Here is a 25461-nt window from a genome sequence, read left to right as displayed (position 1 = left end):
AGATGTAATGTTAATTTGTAGATATTTTTGTTGATGCACTTTATCAGGTTGAGGATATGTTCTCTAATATTAATGTGCTGAGAGTAGTTAAAACGATGAGATACTAGATCTTGACAGATGAATCTCCTGCATTCATTAAGATTATCCTGTATGGTTTTCTCCTAAATTTTGTCAATATGCTGAATTACACTGATGATTTCAAATGTTAAGTCAATGTTGCATTGCTTTATAAGCTGCACTTGGTCATGGCATATTATCCTTTTTGCATATTGTTTGATTTGATATCCTCAGATTTCATTAAGAATAATTGCATATGTGTTCATAAGATATATTACTCTGTAGTTTTTTTGTAATACCATCTTCTGATTTGGGTATCAGAATAATACTACCTTCATGGAATAAGTTGTAAAATGTCTCCTCTTCTTTAGGTTTTTGAAAGAATTTGCGTAAACTCGATCTTGTTTCTTTTTAAACATTTGGTGGAATTCTCCAGTTAAGCCAAGTGGCCCTGGGATTTTCTCTGTGAGAAGATTTTAAACAACAAATTACATTTATTTAATAGACGTGAAGCTGGGCTAATCAGATAAATTATTCTTAAGTGAGATCTGGCAGTTCATGTATTTCAATAACTTTCTCCATATTATTGAAATTATTCAGCTTATTTATAGAAAGTTGTTTACAATATTCTCTCATAGTCATTTTACTGTCTGCACTGTTTTCAGTGATATCCTTCATCTTTCTTATTTCTGGTATTGGCAATTTGTTTTTTTCTCTCTCTGTTTCCAGAGCTGTCTAGAGAGTGGTTTATCAATTTGATTTATATTTTTCAAACATGTAGCTTTCGGTTTCATTCATCTTCTCTATTTTTTTTTTTTTTACCTATTTCATTTATTATCATTATCTTTGTTATTTCTTGCCTTTGGCTTAGTTTTGAATTAATTTTCTTTCTCTCCTTTCTTAAAGTGGAAGCTCTGGTTGTTGACTGAAGAACGCTTCTTTCCTCAGCAGGTAATTAGTGCTATAAACTTTGTTTCAAGCACTGTCTTAGCTGTATCTCACACATTTTGACATGTCGTGTTTTTATTTTTATTCATTTCAAAACACGTTTTAAAATTCCTTGTAGTTTATTATTTGACCCACAAGGTATTCAGAAGTGTGTTAGTTTCCAAATATTTGGGGAAATTTTAAAGGTATCTTTCTGATATCAATTTCTAATTTAATTTCATTGTGTGCAGAAAACATACTTTATGTGACTTGAATGCTTGTAAATTTATTCATTTTTGGGTCCCAGAATAAGATTTCTCTTGGAATATCTGTGTGCACTTGAAAAGAATGTGTTTTTTAGCTGTGCCTCTGCCAGGTTTTGGTATCAGGATGATGTTGGTCTCATAAAATGAGTTAGGGAGGATTCCCTCTTTTTGTATTGTTTGAAATAGTTTCAGAAGGAATGGTACCAGCTCCTCTTTATACCTCTGGCAGAATTTGGCTTTGAACCCATCTGGTGCTGGACTTTTTCTTGGTTGGTAGGCCACTAATTGCTGCCTCAATTTCAGGTCTTGTTATTGGTCTATTTTGGGATTCAGCTTCTTCCTGGTTTAGTCTTGGGAGGGTGTAAGTGTCCAGGAATTTATCCATTTCTTCTAGATTTACTGTTTTATTTGCATAGAGGTGTTTGTAGTATTCTCTGATGGTAGTTTGTATTTCTGTGAGATTGGTGGTGATATCCCCTTTATCATTTTTTTAATCTATTTGATTCTTCTCTCTTTTCTTCTTTATTATTCTGGCTAGCGGTCTATCTATTCTCAGCAAACTGACACAAGAATAGAAAACCAAACACCACATGTTCTCAGTCATAAGTGGGTGTTGAACAATGAGAACACATGGACACAGGGAGGGGAATATCACATACCAGGGCCTTTTGGGGGTGGAGGGTTAGGGGAGGGATAGCAGGGGGTGGGGGGATTGGGGAGGGATAGCATTAGGAAAAATACCTAATGTAGATGACGGGTTGATGGGTGCAGCAAACCACCATGGCATATGTATACCTATGTAACAAACCTGCACGTTCTGAACGTGTACCCAGAACTTAAAGTATAATAACAATAAAAGAATGTGTTCTGCTGTACAGCAGGTCCTCAAAGAACTTCACTTTGTTCAATGTCATTTCATTATAACATTGATAAGGAAAAAAAATCAGTTCGGGCCAGGGCCATTGTATGGAGGTTGCGTGTTCTCTCCATGTCTGCATGGGTTTTCTCTGGTTTTCCATATCCCAAATATATGCATTTAGGTGGACTGGTGTGCCTCCACGGTCCCAGTGTGAGTGAGTGTATGTGGGTGTGTGTGAGTGTGCCCCAGGATGGGAGGGCATCCTATTTGGGTGCCTTGCACCCTGCGCTCCTGGGATAGGCTATGGCCACCTGCCACCCTGAACTAGAATGAACAGTTTGGAAAAGGAATGAATGGATGAATACAAATGATGATAAGATAAAATTTCACAAAGACTGCCATAATCATAGGGATACGTGACAATGAATGACACTGTATGAAAGCATTCAGGAAGCCACCACGTTTGTGATCAGCTTTCTTTCCTTGTGGTGGTAGGAGGTGCTCCTGAGAGTTTTTGATTTGCAAACCATCATTCCTTAATTTAACCCACTTCTATGACCACTGACACTCAGTGATTCACCAGAAATTGAATAATGACCTTAGCTGTTTTGACGAATCTTTCTTAAATGGATGCATAGCTCACGTTTACTTCAATGTTTAGTATTAGAAGTGCATGGGGTCTTTATTTAGAAGTTTGGTGGTGTTTTTGTGACCAGAAACATGCCATAGAAACTTAACTCTCCTTTGTATCAGTTAACTTATTGTAAAATTGACTTTGTTACATGTCATTTTGCTTAAAGTCAAAGTTTTCAAGGACCTGTCAACAACTTTAGGTGAGAACTTACTATAGTTAGGTAGAATATTCTACAAACTCCAATCAGATCAAATTAACTCACAGTATAGTTTAAGATGTTTATATTCTCACTGATTTTCTGTCTACTTGTTCTGTCACTTATAAAGACAGCCTGCTGAAGTCTCCAACCGTAATTTTGAATTTATCTATTTCCCCTTTTAGTCCTGTCAACTTTTGTTCCAACTATTTTGAAGCTCCTTTATTGGGGGCATAAATATGGAGGGTTGTTATGTCTTCTGGATAAGTTGACCCCTTTATCGTTTTCAAATAATCCTCTTAATCCTCACTGATACTTCTTGCTCTGAAATCTACTTTGTCTGATATTGATGTAGCCACCCTCCCTTTTACCTGATTACTATCAACATAATGTATCCTTGGATTTATCTATGGATTTTAAATAAAGTAGGTTTATTCTGGGTAACATTTACTTAGTTCTTGTTTTTTAAAATACAATCTAATGATTTCTACCTTTGAGGTGTTTAGAGCATTTATATTTAATGAGATTATAGACATAATTGGCTTTAAATCTACCACTTTGCTATTTGTTTTCTATTTGTTCCATAAATCCTTTGTTCTCTTTTTCCTGATTTTGTTTGAATAAATTGAACAATTTTTGTTATTTTAGATTTTGTCCTCTGTTGGCTTTTTTGCTGTATATATATATATATGTGTGTGTGTGTATGTATATATATATGTGTGTGTATGTATATATATATATATATATATATATATATATATATTTTTTTTTTTTTTTTTTTTTTTTTTTTTTAAAGAGATGAGGTCTCACTATTTTGTCCAGGCTGGTCTTGAACTCCTGAGCTCAAGTAATCCTCCTGCCTGGCCTCCCAAAATGCTAAGATTACAAGCATGAGTCACCATGCCCAGCCTTTTGCTATATATATTTTTAAATAGAGGTTGCTTTAGGACTTTCAGTGTACATCTTAAATTTATCACAGTCTGTCTTCGAGTCATATTAGACTACCTCCCATATAGCACACGCCCTTCCCTGCCTCTGTGCTATTGCTGTCATGCCTTTCATTCCTCCATATGCTTTAAGCCTCATTATTAAGCTTACTTGAAACAGCCAATTATCTCTTAAAGAGACTTTTTTAATAGGAGAAAATGTCCTATCTATTCAGTGTGGACCATTTCTGGTGCTCTTTGTTTCTCTGCCTACATCTAGATTTCTGTTATCATTTGCTTTCTGCTCAAAGGGCTGACCTGACCATTTCTTGCAGTGAAGCTCTGCTGCTGACCTATTTCTTTAGCTTTTGTGTGTCTCAAAAGGTCTTTCTTTTTTGCCTTCATATTTGAAAGCTAATTTTTCTTAGTGGGTAAATAGTTCTAGATGGACAGTTGGTTTCACTCTCGGATGTTGCTGTATTATCTTCTGGCATGCACTGTTTCTGATAAGAATTTGGCTCTCATCCTTATGTTTGTTCTGTACACAATGCATTTCTCCCTTACGCTGGCTGCTTTTAAAGTTTCCTCTATCACTGCTTTTGGGCAATTTTATTATGATGTACAGTGGTCGAGGCTCTTCAAAATTCTTGTATCTGTGGGTTTATAGTTTTTATAGAATTTGGAAACATTTCAATCATAATTTCTTCAATTTTTTCCCATCTGCCTCTCCTTCAGGAACCCCCATTACATATAGATTGGGACATCCAAATTTGTCCCAGCAATGCAAATTCTCTGGTCAGTCTCCCCTGCCCCTCATGTTTTCTTTATTTTATTTTGGGTGGCTTGCATTTCTGCGTCTTCAGGTGCACTACATTTTTTTTTCTATAGAGTAATCTGCATTTCATCCTAAACTTAAAAAGAACTCCCCAATTCAATGTGTGTCTTCTTTCCTACACCTTCCAATGCCTCTTTTCAGCATTCTGTGTTCTTCTCTACCCTCTTCACACACAAAATGTGATCGCTTTTAGACACCTTTGTTCACTAACTCTATCATCTGTGTCATTTCTGGGTCTGTTTCTACTGATTGGTTTTCCTGATTCTGGGTCATATTTTTCTATTACTTTTTTTATCCTTGGATGCCAGCACTGTACATTTTATTTTGTGGGTGCTGGACAGTTTGATATTCCTTTACTTGTTCTTGAGTGTTGCCCTCGGAAGCCTTGTGTTACCTGGAAACAGCCTGATCCCTTTTGAGGTTTGCTTTGAAGTGTCGTCAGGGGGAGCCAGGATAGCCATTGGTGTGGGGATGATCTTACTTTGCCGATAGCCCTCTGAGTGTTCCACTGGATGCCCGGGGTATTACTAAGTCTCTGTACTTGGGTTGGTGAGAACACAATCTGCTCCTGACCCACTGAGCCTCACACATTCTTTCTGCCCGCTCCTTTCTGGTGGGAGTCTCCTGGACTTATGGGCATATGCTCACTGGTGCTCCGTGGCAGTCTCGAGGGAAAGCCTTGAACTCTGCCCTACAATTCCAGCTTCCTGGGCCTCCCTGGGGTCTCAGCTCTGTCCCCTTCTTTCAGGGAACAGTCGTTTCTATTTGGGTCAGCCTTCCCTGGAATGCAGCCCTGAATGGATTTCTAGGTGGTAGGTGAGGGCCATCATAAGGCTGGCCCATTTGTTTCCTTTCTTTCAAGGAGCTCTGTTCTGTGCAACCTATTGTTCTGTGTCCAAAAATCATTGTCTTTTTTTTTTTATCATAGTTGTTTCATCTGGTTGTTTAGTTATTTAGTACGGGAGGGCAAAGCTGGTTCCTGTGACTATATCATGGCCAGAAACAAATTCTACCTATGGGCTGAGGACGGTGGCTCATACTTGTAATTACAGCAGCTTAGGAGGCCAAAGCAGGAGGACCATTTGAGGCCAGGAGTTTGAGACCAGCCTGGTCAATATGGTAAAACCCATCTCTACTAAAAATACAAAAATTAGCCAGGCCTGGTGGTGGGCACCTGTAATACAAGCTACTCTGGAGGCTGACACAGGAGAATCACTTGAATCCAGGAGGTAAGTTTGCAGTGAGCTGAGATTGCATCACTGAACTCCAGCCTGGGTGACACACACACACACACACACACACACACACACACACACACAGAGAGAGAGAGACAGAAATTTCCCTGTGCATTTTTTGTCTTGGTAAAATATCCTTAACATGAACTTACCATCTTGGCCATTTTCATGTGTACGGTCGAGCGGCCTTCAGTGCAGTCACTCCACTGGGCAGCCACCACCATCCACCCTAGGAGAGTTTTACCTTTCCAAGTTAAAAGTAGTCGCCGTTAAACGATAACACCCAATTTCTTCTTCCACCCAGCCGCAGCCCCAGCACCTGCACCCTACGTTCTTAGTCTTGCAATAGTACAGTATTTGTCCTCTTGCATCTGGCTTGTTTTTTTTGAGACGGAGTTTCGCTCTTGTTGCCCAGGCTGGAGCGCAATGGCGCGATCTCGGTTCACTGCAACCTCCGCCTCCTGGGTTCAGGCAATTCTCCTGCCTCAGCCTCCTGAGTAGCTGGGATTATAGGCACGCGCCACCATGTCCAGCTAATTTTTTGTATTTTTAGCAGAGACGGGGTTTCACCATGTTGACCAGGATGGTCTCGATCTCTTGACCTCGTGATCCACCTGCCTCGGCCTCCCAAAGTGCTGGGATTACAGGCTTGAGCCACTGTGCCCGGCCTGGCTTGTTTTATTTAGTATAACATATTTAAGGTTCACACATGTTGGAATATTGTGTCAAATTTTCCTTCCTTTTTCAAATGTTTAATTGACATATAAGAATTGTACACATTTGGCCGGGCGCGGTGGCTCACGCCTGTAATCCCAGCACTTTGGGAGGCTGAGGCAGGTGGATCACGAGGTCAAGACATCGAGACCATCCTGGTCAACAAGGTGAAACCCCATCTCTACTAAAAATACAAAAATTAGCTGGGCATGGTGGTGCGTGCCTGTAGTCCCAGCTACTCGGGAGGCTGAGGCAGGAGAATTGCCTGAACCCAGGAGGCGGAGGTTGCGGTGAGCCGAGATCGCGCCATTGCACTCCAGCCTGGGTAACAACGGTGAAACTCTGTCTCAAAAAAAAAAAAGAATTGTACACATTTACAGGATAGATGTGGTGTTTTGATACATGTACACGATGTGTAATGATCAAATCAAGGTAACTGGAATATCCATCACCTCAAACATTTACTGTTTCTTTGAACTGGGACGTTCAAGGTCCTCTGGCTGAATAACGTTTCGCTGTTTGGACGGAGCACATTTGTTGCCCTTTCATCTCTCGATGGACACTTGGTTGTTTCTACGTCGTTGTTGTGAAGAAAGCTGCTGTCCACACAGCTGTACACAAGTCTGTGTGAGTTCTTGCTTTCAGTTCTTCTTGTTATCTGCCCAGAAGTGGAACTGCTAGATCATATATTCATTATATTGCACGTCACCCATTTTGAGGAACTGCCACACCGCTTTCCACAGTGGCCACACCGCTTCCCACAGTGGCCACACCGCTTCCCACAGTGGACACACCGCTTCCCACAGTGGACACACCGCTTTCCACAGTGGCCACACCGCTTCCCACAGTGGACACACCGCTTCCCACAGTGGCCACACCGCTTCCCACAGTGGACACACCGCTTTCCACAGTGGCCACACCGCTTCCCACAGTGGCCACACCGCTTCCCACAGTGGCCACACCGCATTCCACAGTGGCCACACCGCTTCCCACAGTGGCCACACCGCTTTCCACAGTGGCCACACCGCTTCCCACAGTGGCCACACCGCTTTCCACAGTGGCCACACCGCTTCCCACAGTGGCCACACCGCTTTCCACAGTGGCCACACCGTTTTACATTCCCGCCAGCAATGCACGAAGACTCCAATTTCTCCATGCCTTCTTCAGCACTTACTTTGTGTTTTTTGATAGTGGCCGTTCGAATGGGTGTGAAGTGTCTGTACTGCAATCTCTCTTCTTTGAGACGAAGTCTAGCTCTGTCACCCTAGGCTGGAGTGCAGTGGCAGATCTCGGCTCGCTGCAACCTCCACCTCCCAGGTTCAAGTGATTCTCCTGACTCAGGAAATTCAGTCCATGTTTGGGAAGTCACAGATGATAGAAAAAGAGACTCACGTGGGAAAGGGGAGAGGAGTTTGTCTCAATCTGGGCGGATATCCTCCACTTCTAGAATCTGCCACAGTGATGAAAGAACGTACTGAGGAAGCAGAGCCGCTCATCTTGGCATCCAAGCAAAGGGGTCCAGTGAGATCAATTTCCCTGCGCTGAAAATCTGTTCTATGAGTTTCGGGTTTCCCTTTGTCCTTTTCCCCCTGGGCTTCTTGTATGAAAATGACAGCTTCACATTTGCTTGACACTATAGAAACTATGAAGTCAAGAAAACAGAAGGGTTCCATTTGTTTTTTACAGAAGTGCTAATGGCCTCCCCTCCTCTGAGATTTGTGTCTGCCGCTGGGTAAATGGCCAGTGCCTTTTGTCATAAAATTAAAACTATTTGAAGCATAATGGGAATTATAAGTCTGTGACTATTATCAAAATGCAGCTTTAAATTTCATAAGCTCACAATTTTGGATACATTAATTCAGAATACATAACATTTTAGGTTTGTAGAGCTTAATAAAGGGAATTGTAAAAGATCTAATTGTATTGAAAAATAAAAATAAAATCCTAAGCCCCCCAGCTGACTGAATGGACCTCCTCTTGGCCAAGACAACCCCCGGAGAATCTTAAAATCTAAGTTTCCAACCATGACGACAAGAAGGGATGTTAGACACACCTCCACACAGTCCCCTGCTCCCTCGCTAACTACCATTAGAGTTCTTTTCTTTGTTTTTACTTTTCTTTCTTTCTTTTCTTTTCTTTTTTTTTTTTGAGATGGAGTCTTGCTCTGTTGCCCAGGCTGGAGTGCAATGGCACAATCTCAGCTCACTGCAACGTCCACCTCCTGGGTGCAGGTGATTCTTCTGCCTCAGCCTCTGGAGTAGCTGGGATTACAGGTGCCTGCCACCACATCTGGTTAATTGTTTTAGTAGAGACAGGTTTTACTGTGTTGGCCAGGCTGGTATTGAGCTCCTGACCTTGTGATCCACCCGCCTTGGCCTCCCAAAGTGCTGTGATTACAGGCATGAGCCACCTCGCAAGAGTTAAACAGAAACCAGCCCTTTTGAAAGATTTGCTCCAATGCTGAATTCAACCAATCGCCTGATGCTTCAGCCAGACCCCTTGCCTTTTGCGGTGTAGACAGAATAACTGACCAGCATGAATGCTAAAACAGAGATAATCAGACTGGCAATGGGAGGCCACATTGTAAGCAAGACCAGAGGCCGTGGCAGGCAAGGTTGAAATCCCACAGCTCTGTGCTTCAGGAATAAACGATGCTCTCACCGCCACAAGGTTTTGACTTTTCTAACAGTGGAACAAGCACTGGACTCAAGATAGGCAACGTTAAAACCATATTAAAACAGTTGCAGCTCTGCCAGGTGCTGACTGACTGACACCTGTTCTGCAAGCCATGACCGCAGCTTCAAGAGAACAAGAGACTGATGGCAGTAACTCCCTCCTGATGGGAGGCCACCCTCTGGGGCCTGGTTCTGGCTGCTCCATGGGGGCTGTGCACTGGGTGTCCTGGAGCCCCGGCCGCACCCCACCCTCTGACATATACAGTCCAACTGTAAAACATTTCAATGTGAAGTCTTCACTCCCAAGTGAACGTGTGTGTGTTGACATATGTAACATACATGTTTGCTTACTACACATACTCACAGCCCCTTCGTGCATCTTCCTAGCTCCTCCTATGTCCTGCTAAATCTGTAAACTTCTTAGCCCACTCCTTCAGCATCGTTTTCTGCCTCCCTGATCCTTCTGCAAAGCGCCCGTTTCTGGTTTAACAAATTGTTAAACAGAGCAGCCTACAAGTTGTAATTGTTTATAAAAAATAAAACTGTTCTTCTAAAGGTATAGATCTATGATGTTAAGTCAATGGTATCAATGGCAAAATTTGCTACCTGTCCACCAACTCCCCATTCCCATTGGTTTCAAGGTTTCAAGACAATCTCTATAATTAAGAAGAAGCTCTGTGGCCGGCGCAGTGGCTCACGCCTATTATCCCAGCACTTTGGGAGGCCAAGGCAGGAAAACCACTTGAGCCCAGGAGTTTCAGACCAGCCTGGCCAACATGGTGAAAGGCCATCTCTACCAAAAATACAACGATGACAAAATTAGCCGAGAATGGTGGTGGCATGTGCCTGTGACCCCAGTTACTTGGGAAGCTGAGGCAGGAGAATCCCTTGAGGCGGAGGCTGCAGTGAGCCGAGACTGCACCATTGCACTCCAGCCTGGGCAACACAGTGAGACTCCATCTCAAAATAAAAGAAGGTCTGTGACACATCACACCACCCGAGACTCCCCAGACCCTGGTCAGCAGAATCTCCTCTCAGTGACCTGTGTGCCGTTCTGTGGTTCCTTTCCATCCTCCATCTTCTATCCTTCCCCTGCCTCCTGCCTTTCCTCTCTCTCTCTTTCTCTTTCTCCTTTCGCTTTGAGATGGAATCTTGCTCTGTTGCCCGGCTGGAGTATAGTGGCGCGATCTTGGCCCATTGCAACCCTGCTGCCTCGGTTGAAGTGATTCCCCTGCCCCTGCCTCCCAAGTAGCTGGGACTACAGGAGCTTCCCACCACGCCGGCTAATTTTTGTATTTTAGTAGAGCTGCATTTCACCATGTTGGCTAGGATGGTCTTGTTCTCTGACCTCATGATCTGCCTGCCTCGGCCTCCCTAAGTGCTGGGATTGCAAGTGTGAGCCACCGCGCCGGGCCGCTCTCTTTTTAAGACCTGATTTACCCATTGCTTAACTTTTCTTGGAATTATTTTTACTGCTGATGAGACTGGTTGTTATGTTCTCGTAGCAATGACAGATCTCCAAGCCATTGCTTCCTGGGAGAATTTCTCTGCTTTTAAAACAGGCCCCTGGATGTTCGATAAGAGCAGCTGTAGAAGCTGTGAAGAGTGGCTGACACTTTTGTTTCTAATGATATTTTAAAGATGTTCCCATCGGGAAACACGGAACTGTGTTTGAGAGGAAAAAAAACCTAATGGCTTATAAACAATGACATTAATGATGATGGAGCTTTCTTCATAATTAAATAAGCAGCCCTAATTTTATAAAATACAATTTTCAGGAGTTTAGATTTTTAATCTGCTGTGTGTTTTGAAGCATGGCTAAAATATCATAAATCCTAATTGATTTCTTCGAAAAAAGCAAAGGCTACAAAAATCCATGGAAAAAAATTGACATTAAAAAAAATGTTTAAATCCACTCAAATTCACTATTTCCCCACAGAAAAAGAACTGGCACTTTAGAGAAGGGATCCTTTAGCCAGGCACAGTGGCTCACACCTGTAATCCCAGCACTTTGGGAGGCTGAGGTGGGTGGATCATGAAGTCAGGAGTTCGAGACCAGCCTGGTCAACATGGTGAAACCCTGTCTCTACTAAACAAAAAGAAACAGAAAAAATGAGCCGGGCGTGGTGGCAGGTGCCTGTAATCCCAGCTACTCTGGAGGCTGAGGCAGGAGAATCCCTTGAACTTGGGAGGTGGAAGATGCAGTGAGCTGAGACCGCACCATTGCACTCCAGCCTGAGTGACAGAGCAAGTCTCCAGGAATGACACTAAGTGGGAGCAGATCGTTCCTATTCAGAAAACGTGAGCTGAGACTGACAGTCCCTTTTCCTACCGGAGCAGGGGCCAGCTAGTGAGGGCTGGAAGACTGTGGTCCTAGAATGGGAAATTCAGACCTTGGAGACAAGGAGGCAGGATTATATGACTTGAAGTGAAATGCCTTCACGGCTGCAGTGAACAAATCTAAGTTCATCCCACGGCACCTTCCTCCCTACTATTTGTGTGCTTGTTTCTTTAAACCAGACTGAAGAGCTATTTATTTTATTAATTTGTTAAATATAGATGGATGCCGGGCAGACAGCAATGAATAAGAGAAAGCTCAGCCCGCTGCCTCAGTGGGGTTTATCTGCTGCCGGTAGAGACGCCCATCACACAACTAAATAACAAGAAATGATTTCATCTCATTTGCTACCAGTGACCTGCAGGAGAGGCTGCAAAGCCTGGCCCGAGTCGGCCTGACCCCAGACTGAGGGTCAGGAAAGACGGCTTCCTTGAAGCAGTCACGTTTGAACAATGGAAGTATACAGGCACGTGCACACAGGGTGGGGCAGGCTGACTCTGGAGGTGGCATAGCACGTTAAGGCCCCTGAGCAGGAAGGGCAGAACGAGGAAAGAAAAAGCGGACAGACAGTGTGGCTGGCACCAGGGGAAGGAGAGCAGTTCACGGAGCCAGGCTGCAGGTGAGGCACTTCTGGGCCCACGCGTACGAATGTGGCCTCACTGTGGCAATAGTCTGGCCACAGCAACTCCTCAAATGTTACTACTGGCTGAGTCAACCCATTTTATCTTCAAGGTCTTGAAATGCCTTGGTATGGAATCCCATGGCCTGGGAGCACAGGACCCTCCTCCGGAGAGTGGCAGTGCCGGCCTGCACGCCTCTTCCCCCGAGCACTGCTCACTCCGTTCCCTGCAGCCTGAGGCACTTCTTGAAGAGATGATGGCAACCGACGAGGAGCTGAGGAGTGTCTTCTTCATCCCTGGCATCTGTTCCTGATACACCATCTGCCCTACACAACAGGCCCACGCTTTCTTCTCGTTCTTCCTTCTCCACTTCTTGTTTGGACGATGGGAGTGGAGGAAGTCATTATACCTCACCCTCGGGGAGCCTGCACACATTCTGCAGAGGAAAGGGGCCTGGGGAATGACTCTCTGGCTTCCCAGGCTTCTCTTCTTGGCATTGTTTGCTTGGGGGCTCAGCTCTGCGGCCGGCTGGAGCAATTCAGAGGGGTCTGTCCTTCCCAACAGACGGAGGGGCTCATGGTGACGCTGTCCTGCGCAGGTGGACATTGACCCAGCAGGCTGCAAAAGGAGTTGAGATTCTACATAGACTCTAAGAATCACCGTGACATTATCTAACATTTAAAAAAAAGTCCTACAAGCAAATTGGACAGCGGACTGGAGCAGGGAGAGACGCTGGGAAACCTGTTTTCTTCTCAAAGCACTATCAGTGACACACCATATGGTTTTTGCCAAACCATTTGGCTGCTTTAAGATCTATTCCCAAATGTAAAACTGAGCTAATAGAATTTGCCGCCCCACCGGGATATCACAAGCACTAATCAGAATGTCTATAAATGCCTTTGAACTCCTTGGGAAAACATGCCACCAAAATACCAAGTGGGATTCATATAAATGTCATCCTAACCCCAGATCTTCATTTCTACAGTGGGAATTCAGGGCTTACGTGCATGCATTTATTACAGTTCTCACCGAAATTACACATCTCTGGGTGCCTTGAGCTTTAATTTTTTTTTTTTAACAAGACCGTGCAACTTGCCAGGTTGAAACTCAGAAATTTTTCAGATGTGAGGTCCGTTGTGAAGAACAGCTTGCACTGAGGAAGTTTTCCGAGAATACCGGGGTCTCTCCCATTGGCCGTGGCCATTGAGGTTCTGTCGTGACTTTTAGTTTCCTTGAACTGAAAGTAAGACAACCTGATCTTTATCCTCAGATCTTTGGGGCGTACCACGGTGTATTACTCATGCATTCTCTCTCCTTTCCATCGGGAGAATCGAGAAAACATTTTTATCGATAGATCTGCAATGGTTCATCCTCTAGAAAGCCCCATGACTGTTTATCTGACTCTCAGATAATTATACTTAAGTCCATGTGTTTACTTCGGAGATCTCCAAAAAGAGTAGAAAAGATCTAGCAACCCCAAATTAGTTTAGGAACCAGCATGTCCCTTGCTTTAAGGAACACAGTAAACATTTCAAAAGAGCATGCCAGCTCATTATCTAACTCTCTCTTCAGTGACTTCAGGGAAAACAGCAGCAGTTAAGCAATGTTTGCCAAAAGTGGATCTGGGGACGGGTGTTGATTTTAAAAGAGAAGGAAAGAAGAGCTGGTTGCTCACTGCAGGTTCTCCTGGCTCGGCGGCGTGGAGGCAGAGGCCTGCCTCTGCAAAGACTCTGTGAAGACCCACGACTCTTCCTCAACCTCCCAGATGCTGGGGTCCCTGGTATTTGAATACACTAAGTGCCATGTGCCTGCAGCTCCCCAAGTCTGGAGACAGAAGAATGGATAAACATTCCTCAAATGCTGTGGATAGGTTCTCACCCTAGAACGCGGGCAGTCTGCTCATGCCTCAGCGTGCAGGTCCCATCAGGCGTGAGTACGGGGATGTTTTCCTCCATGACATCAAGTGCGTCCCCACACTGCCCCCAAACGTAATTAACATGTCCTATGGCTGTGGGAGATTCGGGCTTAGAGAACTAGCTTCCCGGAACTCTAGGGCTGGACTGTAAAGAAATGCTCTTTTGTGATAATGCATCTGGACGTCCAGTGCAAGAAACTGAGTGTTAGACCCCTGGCCCTCCCACCCCCAAGAAAGACTCCAACCGAAAGGCTGCACAATGGCTGATCAGAGTCCGCCACATTTCTTTCCAGGGCTACGGTTTTGTTCCGTCTCCGGTCTGGGGAGTTGGAAGGCTGGAGCCCAGACCAGCCATCCCTCCCCCTACCTCCTGGTGATGTTTGGAAATCTTAATTTTGTTTTATAGGTCGCAGGTCAGCCCATCTGGGCCGATCCTTGTAATTGGACAGGACGTGCTTTGTGTGGTCTGATTACATCTTTTCTTTCAGACCCAAGGGGAGCCGTCAATTAGAGCCGTGCTTGAGCCTAAGGCTGACCTGAACCGTTTGAAGGCAGATCTTCCATGGAACGCCCCGGTACTACTTCATTCCCAGGAATCTTAATTACAAGGCATTACTCTGATGGACTGAATGTATTAAGTAGCCTCAGTTCACCCCAGTGTGCAGTCCTTGGGGAGGCAGCCCCCCCGATCATTTTCTCCCCCCAGTGCCATGGGACCAGGAGGGCTTTGTTCCAAAACAACTTTGAGCCGGGAGTATTATCAGAGCCCCCTTGCCTAGAGGCTCCCCCTTGCCTGGAGGCCTTTTGGAAACTATTTTGTGTCTTGCAGGTCCTTTTCTGGAGTGGTCAAAGGGACGAGAGGGGTCTCTGCAGTGTCCTGCATCTGGTTTCAACCTCACCTTCTCCATGTATGAGAAGACAAGTCACTTGGATTCACTGTGCCTCTGTTTCCCCAGGTGGTGAGAAGGACTCAGACTTTCGGTGAGAATCAGATAAGACTTAGAATGAGATGAGAATTCCATGTGAACGCACAGTTGGGACGTGGTGCGTATCTCGCAGTGGGGCTGTCACGGGCAGGCAGACCTGAGACTGCTGTTGAAGAAGAGCTGCTGGCTGCCTCACGGCTATCCAGGCAGGATGTGCGCTGGGAGCAGGTGCTCCTGACCTTCATCCATGGTTCCTGCCAAGTCCTCAGTGATCCGAATGCTAGCCAGGCCCCTGGGGGAAGGGACACAGGGCCCCTCTGGGATTTCAAAGCTGGTTGGCAGGGCAAGTTCCAGGAGAAGGTGGCCACATTTGCATAGTCACCAAGGAGCCTCTTTGTTGGAAGGGAATCAAGACAGGACCCTCCTCCTTTTTTCAATTTAATGATGAACAGCCGGGCATGGTGCTGACTTGGGGCTGCTGGCAGGGACAGGCACCAGCGTTGCCAATGGAGAGCTAGCTCTCTATGATAGAAATTCAGGGGCAGTGCCGGGGGGCTGAGTGGGGGTGCCAGCAGTGTATGCTGGATGGGAAGGGGGGCTGGGGGGCCTTGCTAGGAGCAATGGCTACTGGTGTGTGAGCAAACCAAAGGAGCTGTCAGCTTGGAGCCTGCTCAACAGAGCACCCTGTGATCACCCTGCCAGGACATCCTTGCAGCTATGGACCAGTGCCCACTGGCCAACTCAGACATCTGATCACAGCTCCTCCCCAAGCCCCTGCAGCGAGTGCAGCCAATATTCACTTGAATTTTCCAAGTTTCAGCTTAGCACCCACTGTTCTCCCTTTTCCTTCTAGGTCATTGGGGGGCTTAAGTATGACTAGTTGCTGATGTGGCACTTGTGGCCCTGTAGGAGACCACATGTGGCTGATGTGGAAGGTGCGATGGAGGTAGGGCATTGAGGAAGCGGCTGCGTGTCCTCTGGCCTCCCCGGTACAGTTTGCCAGGTGCCGTCTCGCACCCTAAGCCGGCCGAATGTCCCTGGGGATGGCCCCGGAGCAGTGCCTGCCTACCTGCTGGTTGCAGAGGGGACAGTATTTAATATGGCAAAGGCTTGCCAGGGGCAAATGGAGAGGTCGCCAGAGCCTCGTGGTGAGAGCGGGGCCCAGATGTGGCTTTCTGGAGGTGAATGGCTAACGTGATCCACCTCGGACCACAGACTCTTCCCTGAAATCAGTCACAATTTTGAAAGAGCGAGTGAGCCTGCTCCTGGGATTTGGTTAGGGGTTAGGAAGCACACTGTGGGTCTCTAACACAGTCTTTCTTTTCACTTTCTTCTCCATCCAACCCTTTTTCCCATTTTCTCCCCTCTGTCTTCCCCTTGTCCCTCCGCCCTTTCTTTCCTCCCTTTGAGCAGCACCTGGTCCCTCAGAGGATGAGTTTCCGTGTTGGCCATCACCGCCACCGCATTGCCATCATCATTGTCCTCATCGCCTCCACAGGCTGAGCTTCCTAGTTCAAAAGCAAAATGCCTTTAACAAGAGTACGACAGGTCTAAGATGCCACCTTTGGGGACAGTGGGAGTTTGGGATTATTTCTGTTTTCTAATTATTCAGTCCCCTCCCACTAATTGTGAAGCATAGAGCCATTGGGCTGAGATGGATTTGATTCACCACATGCCCCTCAAATCCTTTCTGGAACAAGATTGGATGCAAAAATTAATATCAGTACGTTTTCCGCATGTGCAGCCCAACCCAGAGCTCCTGCCACTGGCTTTGTTCTTTAAAGCTCGTGGAGCCCGGGCAGCGCCATTAGGAAAACGTCAAAGAGAAGAGCCGGCTCCGGCCCGGGCTGCACCGGCGCGGTCGAGTGAGCTGTTCAACTCACAGCACGTCGACACTTCGCTCATCTCTTAGTGGTTTTCTGAAGGTCGCTGATTCTGGCAGGGAGTGTGGAAAACGGATGTGGCTGGGAGATGCCCTCTCTCAGGCTGGGAGAGACTGGCAGAACGGCCTGCCAATGAGAGCAGTGCCATCCACGCCTTTCTGAGCACACCGTAAGCCTCAGGCACATGAGAGGTGCTCCTGTGTCTCCTGGGTTGCTTATGACCATCGTGACAGGCAGCCACCACCTTCCCACTTCACTGGTGGAGGAAGTGTGGTGTGGGCAGATGCAACTGCAGTTTGTATCCAGGGTAGGACAGTGGCTGAGCTGCAGGCTGGACTTCTGTCAGCATTACCATGGGCTGAACTGTATTCCTCCCCCAAGATTTATATGTTACGGTCCTACTCACCCCCCACACTGGCCCAGGACCTTGGAATGTCACCTCACTGAGAAGTAAAGTAGTTGCGGAGGTAATGAGTTAGGATGAAGCCACACTGGAACACGGTAGGACAGGTCCTTATCCAAAGGGGACATCTGGAGACAGACACACACCCAGGGTGGGTGCCACAGGAAGATGGAGGCAGAGGTCAGCGAGGTGCTTCTCCATGCCACCAAGTCAGAAGCCGGGAGAGGCCTGCGACAAACCCTCCCTCACGGTCTCAGAAAGAAGCAGCCCCGGCGACACCTTGAGCTGGGCCTTGCAGCCTCCAGGACTGTGGGCGATACCCGTCGGTGGTGTAAGGCACGTGGTCTGCGGTGCTTTGTGAGTGAGGCCGTCCCTGGGATACTAACACAAATGTCCCACCAGACCTGTGCCCTGTCACTGTGTTTCCTTGAGCTTCAGTGGAGCAACAAGAAGACTTTGGAGGCCACTCTGACTCTTCTGCAGGGCAAGGATGGAGAAGACGCAGGCCCGGCCTCCAGGGTCCCAAGGTGCTGAGAGTGGCCCCTTGGGTGATTGCCGGTGGCTGTTTCCTCCTCCTCTTGGTCAAGGCATGTTTCCCGTTTCTGCACTCGCACATGGGCTGAGACTTCTCAAGAGCGGAGACTCCCTTGGCACTGCCATCTGTGGCCACGGGAGGGATCGGGGTGGCCCAGCGGCCATGCAGAGGGTACACGGTGCTGGAGAAGCCATAGAGGGGAACCCACTTGTGAGACTGTTGAACATGTTTACTTTTGGATAATGTGTTGTTTGCTTGTTTTTCCAGAAAACTTTTCTCTTACTAGAACCAAGTCAACAAGAGCCACCCTTGGACTCTGGATGCCTGGGAGGCTCTGGAGCTGCGGGGCAGAGGAGAAGGTGGAGCCCTCATCTCACTTCATGCTTCAAAGCCTGCTTTCCATCTCTGAAGCTAGAATGTTCCTGATGCACACATGTGGGTCTAGGGTGGTGAGTGGGAGTTTTCTCTCTCCTTGGCCTCTGCAAATAATATCGAAGGATTTGGGCCTAGTTTTTCCCCATCCCTATTCTAAGCTAGGGAGGAAAGAGAGAGAAAGAGAAAAGGGGAGTGGAGAGAGAGAGAAAGAATGAGAGAGAGACACTGAGGGAGGAGGCAGGAAAAACACCTGTCTAGGGGCCGTTTCTGTGCCTTTGAGAATGTGAATCCCTGTGGCTCCCCCGAGAGAGAATGAGCAATTTTCCACTCTCATCAAGAAAAAAGAGGAATTTATTTCTTGCTCCCGACAGGAGTTTGCAGGGGTCCTGTGCTGCTCCGGCAGTGGCGTGAAAAGTCAGTGCTGAAGACCGACGTATACATTAAGCACTTCTTAGCTGGTTCCTTAACAACCACTCTGGTCTTCACAGCCTGCCTTAGCGACACACTGCGTGAGTGGTGTGGTCCAAGATGACTGATTTTAAAAAGAGCCGCGCCTCCCGATGCCGACGATCTCACGGTGAGAATGTGCCGACGGAGCCGATGGCAGTCTTCAGGCAGAGTTCCCGTGACTCTGTGCTGAGGTTTCCACGTGGACCCTGAATTACTTGGTACCGTGCACTTTTAGCTTTGGAGGGTGCGATGGAGTGGGGGTCCTCTCTTTTAGCAAGACTTTAAGTTCATGAGGGGCGTGTCCTGTCATGTGCCTCATTGCCAGCATCCTCTGTAACCCTCTAGAACCTGAAACTTAGGATACCTGCATGGTGGGGGGCGGGGGCAACCAGAGGGACTGGCGTTGACACTTGCCTATGGAGCAGGCAGGTGTCTTGCACCCCGTTTGCAAAAATGAGGTTGACTTTCTTCTTACTGTGAAGGACTTTAGCGTTTTCTTCCAGAGAAGCACCGCCTTTCCTTCTCTCTTTTCTAAGCTTTCCTTTGAAATAGAATATAGGCAGAAAAGTGCATAGGAGTGTAGAGCTTGATGCCTCTCACTGACAGAGCACAGCTGTGTAACTGGCATCCAGATCAAGAGACAGAACATCCCATAACCTCTGAAATTGCCCCACTCCCCTCTTGGAGCCACTGCTCCCTGCCAAGGTGAATTACTGGCCTGCCCTCCAATGATACAGAGCAGTTCTGCTGGTTCTTGTACTTTACATAAACAGAGCTACACCGTACGTGGCCTTCTTAGCGCCTGTTTCTTTTGTTTCAACATTTAGTCAGTGAGATTTCAACACAGTCTCGCCTGTGGTTTTAAACCCTTCGCTCTGGCTGTTACATGCTGACCCACTGCATAAATGTACTTCGGTTTATCTGCTCGACTGATGCTGAGCATGTCGCCAGCTGCCAGTGTGGGGCTGTTACAGACAGTGCTGCTGGGAACATCCTAGTCTGCGCCTTTCGTTGCTCGTCTCTGAGCGTGTCTGCTTGAGGGCATACCTGGGAGTGGCATGCGACGGCCAAGGGCTTGTTCATCTTTAGCAGACAGATCAGCCAACAAGGTCATGCAGGGTCACAGCAGCAGGGAGGGAGGGTCGCGCTCGGGCTGCGTCTTTGCTGTACGTCTTGGTCGACACTTGGTGTTTTTCTTGTGGACATTTTCGTTCTTTGCCTTTTCTTTCTTCTCCTATCTCCTCCAGAAATGCAGCCACCTGAACTGACAAGGATGCAACAGCAGTTCCATGGAGAAATAGTAAGCAGCCAGTTCCACCAGTGGTGCTGGAGAAATTGGACATCAATATGGAAGAACAAAATGAGCCTTGGCCTGGCGAGGTGGCCCACGCCTGCAATCCCAGCACCTCGGGAGGTGGAGACGGGCAGATCATGAGACCATCCTGGCCAACAGGGTGAAACCCTGTCTTTACTAAAAATGCAAAAATTAGCTGGGTGCAGTGGTGAGCACCCGTAGTCCCAGCTACTCGGGAGGCTGAGGCAGGAGAATCGCTTGAACCTGGGAGGTGGAGTTTGCAGTAAGCTGAGATCACGACACTGTACTCCAGCCTGGTGACAGAGCAAGACTTCGTTCCCCCCCACAAAAAAACCTGCACCTAAACTTCACTCCTCATATACTAAGAGTGTGTGTCTGTGTTCTTTTCAAACACCTATGGAATATTTACAAAAATCCTCTTAGGAAGAAAATCTCAGTCCCCAACGCAGAATTCACTAGGCTAATTTCTCTGACTTTGGTGGAAGACAATTAGAAATTAGTATTCAAGAAAGTGAGCTCTGAGAGGCAGAGGGTTGCCGTTATTTTTCACGGCTGTAGCCCCACAGCCTAGAAGGGTGCCTGGCGTCGGTTTTTGAATTAGTGAAAACATGATGAGGCATATGGGTTAGAATGCATCCAGTAAAAATTAGCAGAGAAACTAAAGTAATGGTATTTCTTGTTCGTTGCGTGTCTAGAGCTGCGTTTTCCAGGCTCTGTCTAACATCCTCACGGAGACTCCAAGCCCGTTCCTCCTGCGTTGGATTCTCGTCGCCTCGGTCTCTTGGTCCCGAGATGGCGGTGATGATTGTGATGTATTGATCACTGACTGTTATGATGGTAACGCTGTTGCATTTGTGCCAACTGTGGTCGAAGCCGCTTACATATTGTTATGCCTTACAACACATTCCATGCTCATATTTGTCCATGAGGGACGTGTCATTTTTCCTCATCTACAGATGGGAAAACTGAGGCATAGAGCGACTCAGCAACTTGTCCGAAGTCACAGAGCTGGTCGTTGTAGATGCGGGAGCGAAGCTTGGGCAAGCACCTAGTTTTTTCCTACTTCCTAAGTTTGATAGTAACTGCAGGTGCTGTATTTTCACAGTCAAAGCAGGAAGAAAGAGGCCACGCGAGGCCACGCGCCCACACCGCCATCACAGGGGAGGCTGGGAAATCCGGTATCTGACAGAAGGAGCCAGCGTTCCACCTTAGAGGAAGCAGGAGCTTGGCCTGAGAGCAGGACGCACTGCCACGCTGAACAGAGGGGCTGCTCCCTGAAACAGGGAAGGAGGCAGGGACCGCAAATGATATCTGTCTCTGCCATAGTAAAAAAGAATCCACCTACTTGCACATTAAAAAAAATTCTAGATAATGGGTTAAAAAAATGAGAAACTATTTAGAAATAATTGGGAATGGATTAACTAAAATTCGGAAGAGGAAAAAAGATCTAAAGAAGGAAAAAATAATCTAAAGAGAAGGATAACCCATAGAAAAAAGAAGGAAGGGGAAATCAGAGGCCTGCAGGCCCACACTGCTTTGCAGGCAGAGTCTACATTTCTGAGGCATGATGACATTCATATTATTATGAATATTATGCTTATAAAAGCTCTTCCACAGAATATAAAAAGATGATCTCCAACTCATTCAGTAAAGCTAGTGTTTCCCTGACCCCAAATCCAGACCTCACCAGTGCAGAAAATATATGGGACACCCCACTTGCACTAATGACACAAAAAATTCCAACTAAAACATGAATAAATACAATAATGCGAGGTACTAGAAGATCACGTTTCCTAGGAATTAAAAGATGGTTCGAGGTTAGGGAACCTATTGGTGCAATTTCCTGCAATAACCGCTAACAGACGGTGATGCTATGATCTATCACCTCAATAAAAGCAGCAGACAGTGTGTTCCTGCTCCGTCCTCTGCCTGACCTGCCGAGGTCTTCTTGCAGGGATTAGAATCTGGAAGCTCCATTTCCCAGGCCTCCTTGCCATGGTTCCAGTTTCGTCTCTACCACTGAGAGGTACTCATTGGTTTGTCAAAAGGGGAAGAAGGCCGGACTGGAGATGTGAGTGCTGTGGGACGGGTCACAGGCTGCCTGGCCCTGCTTCTGCACCGTTCACAGAAGACCATCACGGAAATCCTCCTCCTGGAGTGCGCTACGTGCATGCTCCTCCTTGGGGCGGGGAGGGGCTCTGCAATAGAAGAGAATGAGCATCATCTTTTCAAAGTATTAGGTACCAAGGGTTCCCCCCGGAACAGGTAAGTTCCCCTCTGCTGGATGAAATAACATAAGAAATGGAGAGAATCCACTTTCACAGATTCTAACGCAGATACTGTTTACGTGTGTGTGTGCAGAGCAGTTCTTCTATTTTTCTGTACAAGATGTGGCACCATAAATGCTGAGTTTCTTGGGGCTACGGAAAACATTTCTGGAGCGGTGTCTCAGTGGTTTACATAGGTTAGTGACTTGCAGGCATTCTTTGCTCTGTGCCAAATGCCTCTGTATTAACTGGTTGAAACGAAGCAGGTGAGACCTGGCAGGCTTCAGGTCTCTGCAGGCGGTAATAGATGCTCTCAGTGACTGAGATTGAGCATCTTTACGACAAGTGTCCCGCAAGCTGCTTTATGAATGTCATCTAATTTAGTCTTCGCTGTGGATTGATTTATTCAGTGAATTTTGAGGGGGAACTCCTATGCAAAAAACACCGAGTTAAGGCCAGAGGATGAAGCCATTAATAAACCACATGTGGTCTCTGCCCTCATGGAACTTGCAATGTGTCAGAGAAGCATCTATGGAAACATTTATGATTGGGGTCAAAACGAGGTAGGGGGCTCCAAGGAGCGAAAGGGAAGCGCGGGACGGTGGGCATGGGGCCGCCCTCAGGATTCCTGGAAGTAGATGGTAGCGGGCTGACTGGGGGAGGAAGCCAGAACAGAAAGAACTATTGTACCAGCAGCGAGTCCTACTCGAGCCCCATCTTTCTTCTTTTCCCTCCAGTATCTTCCAATTTGACCTCAAAGGCAGTTGAAAACCTGGAATTAGATATTGAGTATGAAACGGAAAAATCCCAAGGCAAGCCCTCTATTTCCAGCCTGAAAAACAGAAAAAACCTGCAGGCCCCACCGGTCAGAGGGAGTGGAGGAAATGCTTTTCCGTCTTTTGTTGGTGATTGTCCTTTCTCGTCCTTGTGTGTGAACAATGGCTCTGACAACCGCGGGTTTCTTTCACAGGCCCATGAGTCGGTGGCAGTGGGATGCCGTTTGTTAATTGCTGAAAGAGAACTGTCAACACAGAATTCTTTACCCCGAAAATTTCCTTCAGGAATGAAGACGAAATAAAGACATTTGCAGATGAAGGAAAACGAAGAGAAATTCTCCCCAGCAAACCCACTTGCTTATTTGATTTTGGTACCTATCGTTAACCCTCATAAATAAAATCTGCCTTTGTGATATTATGGAAGTTGCTAATTTTATCCTGGTTCTTAAAAAAAAAATAGCATTGCATATTTCAGACCAAGAAGTGTAGAATTACTATGAGCCAGCATGAACTGGCATGCCCGAGGCTACACATCTGGTTTGTAACTGGATGAGGTTAGGACGTAGATTTTCAAGCTCACCCACCCAGGGGTGCTGATTTACACCAACGTGTGCTGGCCACGGGCACCAGGGCAAAGAATGCCAACACTGGTTCAAATGATCTCTTCAGACAGTCACTTCTCATGTGTTGATTAAATTTTACAATCAGTTTGGAACTTTGATGTCAAATTTCTGTGCTTTTGGTCGCTTCTCTAATCTGGCCTTGTTGCAACCCATTCCACTGTGAAACGTATAGTTGCCATAATTATTAATAAACATGAAGGGACAGCAGTCATTCACTCACTTTGAAGATACTCTCTCTCTCCCCAAAATTACCATCTATTCTAGTATACATTAAAATATTTTTAATTGACTTGATTGAGGTACGATTTCATGAGGTTTGACTAATCATGGGGAAACATTTGTCTCCGCAAGTTCTGTCATATGACCTCATATTCAGCCCTCTCTACCCCATGGCCACAGGCAGCCACTGCACTGCTTTCTGTGAAAAGATGGGCTCATGCCTTGGCACTGTTTGTGTCTGGCTTATTTCACTCAGCATAATATTTTGGGATGCTGGTCCATGTTCCCGTGTGTATCAGTAGTTTGCTCTTATTTATTGCTGAGTAGTGTTCTATTGCATAGATATGCTCTAATTCCTGGTAAGCAGGGATTTGGGTTGTTTCCAGTTTGGGGCTGTTAGGAATGAATGTGCTTTGAACATCTGTATAGAAGTTATTTTGTAGACACGCATGTTTCACTTCTCTTGGGAATGAAAGAGGATTGACAAGTAGGATTTTTGGGTCATAGGTAAGTACATGTATGTTTAACTATTAAGGAAGTATCCAACTGTCTTCTGAACTTCGTATACCATTTTGCTTGTCCACAGTGTACGGTGGTTCCAGTTTCTGCATGTCCTCACCAGCGCCTGGCATTCTGCGGTGGTACCTCATTGTGGTTTCTCACCTGCATTCCACACATGACTCATGGTGCTGAGGCTCACATGCTTATTAGCCGTGTGTAAGTCTTCTTTGGTGAAGGGACTGTCAAAATCTTTTATTCATTTTTTAAATTAGGCTATTTGTCTTCGTAACTTTTTCTTTTTTAGGTGGAGTCTTGCTCTGTCACCAGGCTGGAGAGCAGTGGTGTGATCTCGGCTCACTGCAACCTCCACCTCCCAGATTCAAGCGATTATCCTGCCTCAGCCTCCTGAGTAGCTGAGATTATAGGTGCCTGCCACCAGGACTACCTACTTTTTGTATTTTCAGTAGAGACGGGTTTCACCATATTGGCCAGCATGATCTCGATCTCTTGACCTCATGATCCACCTGCCTTGTCCTCCCAAAGCGCTGGGATTACAGGCCTGAGCTACTGATCCTGGCCTTTGTAACTTTTTAAACAGGCAAAACAAGGCTCAGGAAGCCACCCACATACAGACCCACAGACAGGTGCACCCAAGGACATGGAACACACAAAAGGAGGGACACTCACTTGGGCATGGCAGCCCTCCCAGGGAGATGCGTGCACATGCAGACCCATGCCGGAAGGCAGAGGGGTGTGCACTTCAGGTCAGACACGCCTTCACATGCACATGCACACGCACACAGACATAGTGGAAGATGGCCAGTCATGTGACCCGGAGCTGCTCTTGTGCCCCCAACAATCTGGGCAGATCTGTATCAGGGAGGGATGTGGAAGGTGCAGGACAAAGGCTAAGGTTCCTTGCTCAGTCTGCAGACCGGCAGCCCTGGAGAGCATTCTGCATGCCTGCAGTGGGCAGCAGGAAGAAATAATA

General features: G+C 46.5%; 1 long non-coding RNA gene across 2 annotated transcripts; it reads left to right on the top strand.

Moving 5' to 3' along the window:
* The first annotated feature begins 13951 nt into the window (after positions 1–13951).
* On the top strand, positions 13952–23545 carry LOC108593575 (uncharacterized). Of its 2 annotated transcripts, none has more exons than XR_013521750.1 (8): positions 13952–14211; positions 14686–14772; positions 15027–15178; positions 16537–18379; positions 18808–18987; positions 20017–22914; positions 23089–23216; positions 23322–23545. It is a non-coding gene; the product is annotated as an uncharacterized LOC108593575 (long non-coding RNA). The 2 variants fall into 2 exon arrangements; XR_013521749.1 differs by having other exon boundaries at positions 16537–18393.
* Positions 23546–25461: the final 1916 nt, after the last annotated feature.

This window comes from Callithrix jacchus, chromosome 8 (genome assembly GCF_049354715.1).
Source record: "Callithrix jacchus isolate 240 chromosome 8, calJac240_pri, whole genome shotgun sequence".
NCBI classification, from domain to species: domain Eukaryota; kingdom Metazoa; phylum Chordata; class Mammalia; order Primates; family Cebidae; genus Callithrix; species Callithrix jacchus.
The sequence above is the reverse complement of the archived record's forward strand: the minus strand, read 5'-3'. Positions and strand labels throughout refer to the sequence as shown.